Genomic DNA, 7,073 nt, shown 5'->3' on the forward strand with positions numbered 1-7,073 from the left:
GACAGTCTTCTTGTTGTGCCTATCTGCAACTCAGTATCTCTGCTATATGGCGAGGACCAATGATCCTTTTCATAATATGGAAACACTTTTATAATATGCACAGATAGTGAAACAGACTGAAATTAAATAAAAGCTGGGATTACAAGAAATATGTGGTTCCCCACGCTTTCAAATTTTTTTCACTGTAGGGAGGCCTTGTAGTCAAAGTTCTTTATTTCATGATTTTCGTTCATAAAATGAATACATAAAATGCTGTAATCCAAGACGTCAGTCAATTAAATGGACAACTAATGAAAATCCAGTACTGGCATTCAGTACTATAATAAGAACTGAAAATGCAGAACTAAGTTTTAATCTTCAGGTAGTCAGATTCTTTGTCCTGAAACAAATGATATGGTTTAGTACAGATCTTCAGACAAATTTCCCCTTTTCCTTTCCTTGTTTCCCTTCTCTTCTTGTTACTCCACTTCAGCATTTGAGGATCCTCTTTTTTTCTTCTTCCTCCCTGTGCGCTCCTGAAGGCTGTCCCACATGTCTGACATGTAACAGGTGTCTGGGTAACATGTAATTCCCAGGCCCAGAGAAGGGTGATTGCCTGAGCTATAACCTTCCCAAATTTCTGATTGGTTACTCTCTCAGGTGTTCGGGAGGTGTGACCTGAAGTGTGAACAATCACCTGAGGTGGGTATGCCTCCTTTGTGAAGAGGGCCCCCAGTTGGAAGGGATGCTGGCAGTCATGGGGATTTCCTCATGATAAGTCAATAATCTTCCCACTCAATGTCTACAAAATGTAAGCATAATGAGGCTAATGATTCAAAGACCCTTCCCACTGCACCATGGTTCCTCGTGGTCTTGTGCACTGAAGATGGTCAGTCCTTCGCCTTGGTAAATCCATTTATTATTCAGAAAGGTGTAGATGCAATTTCTGGCCCTTTGAAATCCTGCTCTCGTTTACGGAATGGCACTTTGCTTTGGAGACCACTTCTGATTCTCAAGCACAACACCTGCTTGCTGCCTTGCTTCTCCACAGTTACCATGTTCATGTCGAGGCCCGTAGAACTTTGAATTCTTCGCGTGATGTAATTTACACCAGGTTACTCGAAGGACTAACGGAGGCCAAAATCCAATCTTACCTCTCTGATCAGGGTGTCATTGTCATCCATCACGTAATGAAAAATGTAGATTCTTCCTTAGTGCCCACCCGCACTCTCTTTCTCACCTTTGATAGATCTTCTGTCTAAGATCAAAGCTGGCTATGAAATTATCACCATCTGGCCGTACATTTCGAACCTGATGCAATGCTACCAGTGTCATCATTTCAACCACACTAGAACGTGTTGTCAACACCCACCCAAATGTGTCACCTGTAGTAGGGACGCGCACGAGGACATCAACTGCAATGGCAACCATGCTGCCTCCTTTCTGTCTAGTGTATCTTGATTAGCGGGCTGTTCGAGATCCGGGTAAAGGAAAAGGCGACTTATCTAGTTGCTCGCAAGTTACTGGCTAATCACCAACCTTGCATTCTCCCATCTGGTACCTATAGTTCTGTTCTTGTTACCCCTCACTCCATGAAGGACAAGGACATGCAGACATGCGACCTCCAATTCTGCTCTGAGGTTGTGAATTCGCCCAGTGCCAAAGTCCAGCTCTGCAACAAGCTATCAAACTCTCGCTTTAGGAGCGAAGCCACCAGCTACACAACCAGTAGGCCGGAAAGGACAGTAGTAGTACTCCCCTGAAGATTTCTTCCATCCCTCCAGCCAAACAACACCCAAGTCTTCATCTAACTGGAAAGGCTTGAAGTAGTCCACCAAAGGCAAACGGTCTTCTCCTTCCTCACCTCGTAGATCCTCTTCGCTGGTGTGCACCAACAACCATTTTTCAGCGTTGGACTGCACAGACTGACTGCGCAAGCAAGCTGATGTTCCCGAGGGGTACCACACCACCTTTTACATACAGGATAACTAAGAACCCTAAGTGACAATCAGCAATTACACCTTCATCATTCATTGTCAGCAACGCAGACTTCCTAAAAGTTACTGGGCAGCTACCTTGTCCATTTTTGCTACTCAGTGACTTTAATGCGTATCATCCCCTTTAGGGTTCTCCCAGGGCCTGTTGGAGAGGTGCTGATCTTGTTAACCAATTCAACCTCTTCTGCCTTAACACTGGAGCACCCACTTTCCTTTCCAACTCCTCGCACACCTATTCCCATTTGGACCTCTCCTTGTGCACTGCACAGCTTGCCCCTCGTCTTGAGTGGTTCTTTCTGACACCTACTCGAGCGACCATTTCCCATGTGCTAGCCATTTGCTGACTCCTATCTCATCTGCGTGCATGCCTAAATGGCAGCTTACTAAGGCTGACTGGCTGCTTTACTCCTCCCTGGCGACCCTCACAGAACAAGATTTCCCCAGTTATGATGACCAGATATAAGAAGTCACAAACATTATCCTTACTGCTGCTGAACATTCCATCCCCCACCCTTCCTCTTTACCACGTCGTGTCCCAGTCCCTAGGTGGACTGAGGCATGTCGCGACACAATTCCCTCAGAGATGTGCTTGCCGCATTTTTAGCTGCCACCCTACGCTGGCAAACTGCATTCATTATAAACAGATGTGTGCAAAGTGTTGTCATGTTACTCTGGTATGACAGTCAAACAAATTTTCTTGTTGTATCTTTGAGATTAAATTACAACATTTTTTAGTTCCTTTTCAGGTATAGCAAAAAAGCTAGCAGGGTTTCATTCACTAGTTCTTTTAACAGTTCCACACCTTCTTTTGTCATGTGGGCCAACCTCCAATGGCTCTCTGTAACCAAGCTCCATTCCCCAATTTCGAGTCTGACAGTAGCAGACAATGTCATTGTGGACCCTATTGCTATCTCCAACGCCTTGGGCCACCATTTTGCGGACATTTCGAGCTCTTCCCACTATCATCCTGCCTTCCTCCATTGGGAACGAGTGGAGGCGGCTTTGCCGATACCCTTCTCTTCTCAGAATCATGATTGCTACAATGCCACCTTTCCTATGAGGGAGCTAGATGTTGCCCTAAGTTCATACCTGCCCCAGGGCCAGATGCAATCCACATTCAGATGTTGCAGCACCTTTCTCTTGCAGGCAAGCACTTTCTGCTTAACATGTACAACCACATCTGGGCAGAGGGCACGTTTCCTAGACCCTGGCCTGAAGCCACCGTCCTACCCATGTGTAAGCACAGTAAGGGCAAAAACCTTTCTTCTAGTTACTGCCCCATCTCTCTTACCAGCTGCATTTGCAAGGTGATGGAATGTATGATTCATGCCCAGCTGGTGTGGTGGCTTGAGTCTCGCCATTTACTAACGAATGCACAGTGTGGATTTTGAGTGTGGGGTTCTGCAGTTGACCATCTCATTACTTTGTCCACCCATGTCATAAAGGGTTTTCTGCAGAAATTCCAGACTGTGGCTATGTTTTTCGATCTGGAGAAGACCTACGACACCTGCTGGAGAACTGGTATCCTCTGTACTCTTTACATGTGGGGCTTCCGTGGGCGCCTGCCCTGTTTTCTTTCGGCATTTTTACAAGACCGAGTTTTCAAGGTGTTTGTGGGTTCTGGCTTGTTGGACAAATTTATCCAGGAAAATGGTATGCCTCAGGATTCCGTCCTGAGCATCGTCCTCTTTGCTATCGCCATTAAACCTATAACGGCCTGTCTCCTGCCACCTATTTGTTGACGTTTTGCCATCTATTGCAGTTCTCCCTGGACCTATCTCACTGAGTGGCATCTTCAGCACTATCTTCATCATCTTTACTTATGGAGTATTGACAATGGCATTCACTTTTCCACTGACAAAACCATCTGTATGAATTTCTGGCAGCGCAAATGGTTTCTCCCACTATCTCTACATCTTGGGCCTGTTGCCCTTATGTTCATTGAAACTATGACATTCCTGGGGTCCATACTCGATAGGAAACACTCTTGGTCCTCCCGTGTATCTTACCTGGCAGCCCGCTGCATGTGCTCTCTCAATGCCCTATGTGTGCTCAATGGTACTTCTTGGGGTGCCGATCGAAGCACCCTTCTCCTTTTATATTGATCACTTGTCTATTCAAAACTCGCTTATGGGTGCTTTGTTTACACCTCTGCACACCCATCCCTCTTATGCTTTGTTTACACGTCTGCACACCCATCCCTCTTATGCCGTCTCAACACTATCCACCATCATAACATCCATTTGGCCACGGGCGCCTTTTACACCAGCCCGGTCGAGAACCTGTATGCTGAAGCTGTTGAACTACCACTGTCCTACTGTCTTGACTTTCTCCTCAGCAGGTATGCATGCTGTTTGTCTGCCATGTGTGGCCACTCCTTCTGTGCTGCCTCCATTCAAGATTCCTTTGACCGTCAGTATGGGGCTTGTCCCTCTTCTCTGTTACCTCCTGGAGTCTGCTTTCGGCACTTTCTACGGCAGCTTAACTTCAAACTACCTGCAACTTTCCCAATGGGTGTGAACCCTTCATTACTTTGGCTTCGTGAAGTGACCCATGTTTACCTTGGCCTTCCTAAGGACACTACTTCAGCCTTGGTCTATCGCCTTCAGTTTCACGACCTTCGCGTGGAACTTCATGATAGTACCTTTGTATTCATTGATGGCTCTCGGACTGACCATGGGGTCAGGTTTGCCTTCATCATTGGCACCCGTGTCTTTCAATATCAGCTTCCGCCACACTCCTCAGTATTTACAGCCAAGCTCTTCACCTTGTATCAGGCCGCAGAGTACATCCAGTGACAGTCTTTTCAACTGTGTCCTCTGCTCAAGACTCACACAGTGCCCTTCAAAGTCTGTGTGTGCTGTATACTGCCCATCCCTTAGTGCAACGAGTCCAGGAAAACTGTCACTGGCTCATCTTGTTTCTGTGGGCTCCTGGTCATGTCGGTCGCCAGGAAACAAGGCTGCTGACGCTGCTGCCAAGGGTGCAGTCCTCGTACCTCAGCCTGTGCATACCTATATTTCCTCCAACGATCTCTGCATTACCGTCTGTCAGGAGGTAGTGTCCCTTTGGCATCACCAATGGTCCTCCCGTCACGGGAATAAGCTCTTGCTTATTAAGCCTCTCCCAACGCCTTGGATGACCACCTCTCTGCCCTCCCACCAGGAGGAGATTATTTGAACTCGGCTGCGTATTGGGCACTGCCTTTTTAGACATTGTCATTTGCTAAGTGGTGCTTCCTCACCACTTTGTACCCATTGTTCACAAATTTTAACTGTCTGCTAATTCATGATGGAATGTCTTTTTTTAAACCATTTAAGTTCCAGCTTGGGTTTGCCAACTGATTTATCAGCCGTTTTAGAAAATGATGCGCGCTGGCTGTTAACAGCATTTTACTTTTTATCTGCCGAAGCAATAAGGCGAAGACCATTTAATTTTCAGTTTTTGACCTCCATTTCTGTATGGTGCCTGTTTTAGCCCTTTTTCCACGTGCCTGTTTTTAGCAGTCTTCTATTCTGTCAATTGGGCCTGACATATAGTATTTAACTCCTCTCTGTGTTCGTATTCTCTAGTTTTGACTTGGGTGCATATGACCCCAGTTGTTTTTTGCACCACAAAACAAAACAAAACAAAACAAAACACTCAGACCATTAAGTCAGATACAAATATCATCATGGAATAATCTGTACTCATCTGTAAGGAGAGTAGTAAAGACTGGTTTTACTGTGAACAATGACTGCTGAGTCAAATAAAACCATTTCAGTTGAAAGAACAGAAACCTGTTCCAAACGACGGAAAACTACTGTCTGGTTTCACTTGAAAAGAAGGAATGAGTAATTCAGTCAAAATTAGAAACTGTAACAGTGTGGCAATGGTGTCATTGAATTGCTCCAAAAGACAAGTTTCAGTCAAAAGAATAAAGGATTTTAATTCAACCTCTGAACCTAGAAGTGAGTGAGTCCATTGTTTTCCAACAACCGACAGAATTGATTTACTTTTGGTTATTCCCATTACTGAAAGCATCACATTGTTTGTCATTCCATGTTGGTGGGCATGCTGTCTAAGAGTGCAACACGGCAGAGTTATGAAGGAGCAGGCTGCACCGCTGGTAGCCGCGGCGTGTGTAGTCCAGTGGGCTGGGGAAGCAGCGGGCCAGCTCACTGGTTCTGGCCGTGTACTCTGTGCTCAGCTCACCAGCCTAGCGGACCAGCCCATGGCCCATATGGGTCAGGCTGCGAAACATGGGCTGGACAGGATGAAACCAGCTCTGTTCATGACTCTACACCAGACCCACTGTATAATTGTAGCAGATCAATAAATAATAAAAGCAATGGGCAGTTACCAATGAGGCAGCTCCGTAGTTGAACATAGATCACAGGTCTGTGTGCCATAACCTAAAAGTAGATTATCCACTATGTCCTAAAGTGAAATTACTCTACAACAGAAAATGACTTCTCTAAGTTTTCACCTGTAACAAGTGATTTCAATGAGTGGTCTACTAAGCCGAGAGGATTTGATGATGAGCATTAACAATAGCAAATTAATTCATTCACTTGTTAATTCATACATCGTGTTCCATAAGATTTCAACAGAGAGGAGCAGCTTCATGAATTTGATTTCTAATAATTGCCAGAAACTATTTCTGAGTGGAGTCTTAACAATACCCTTTGTGGACAGTAATCTGCTGTAGGTGATTACTAATTTAAATTAGCATCTTATACTGATATACTATTTAGGTGTCGTTAATGGAACTACTTACTTTTCATTTATGAAAGTACCTTGACAATTGTCACTGGATAACAGTTGCTTATATACTGTGAGAAAGATTTGTTTGCAGTAAGAATTGTTATTGACTTCATTGCCACTGTTTTTCTAATCATAAATTTAGAAAACTAGATAATTTATAGACACTAATTGCACCTACAAAATAGTGGATATGGAAACATGCACTGTAACAGTACTGATGGTATACAGACCCTCAGTGAAAAACATTTTATCTTGTATTTTTGTTTTACAACAGAATGTTGTTTCAGAGCCAGACACCTTTAGATGGAACTAACCAAACATTACATATATAAACTAAATGACTCAAAACAA

Source organism: Schistocerca serialis, chromosome 1 (genome assembly GCF_023864345.2).
Source record: "Schistocerca serialis cubense isolate TAMUIC-IGC-003099 chromosome 1, iqSchSeri2.2, whole genome shotgun sequence".
In the NCBI taxonomy this organism is placed as follows: Eukaryota; Metazoa; Arthropoda; class Insecta; order Orthoptera; family Acrididae; genus Schistocerca; species Schistocerca serialis.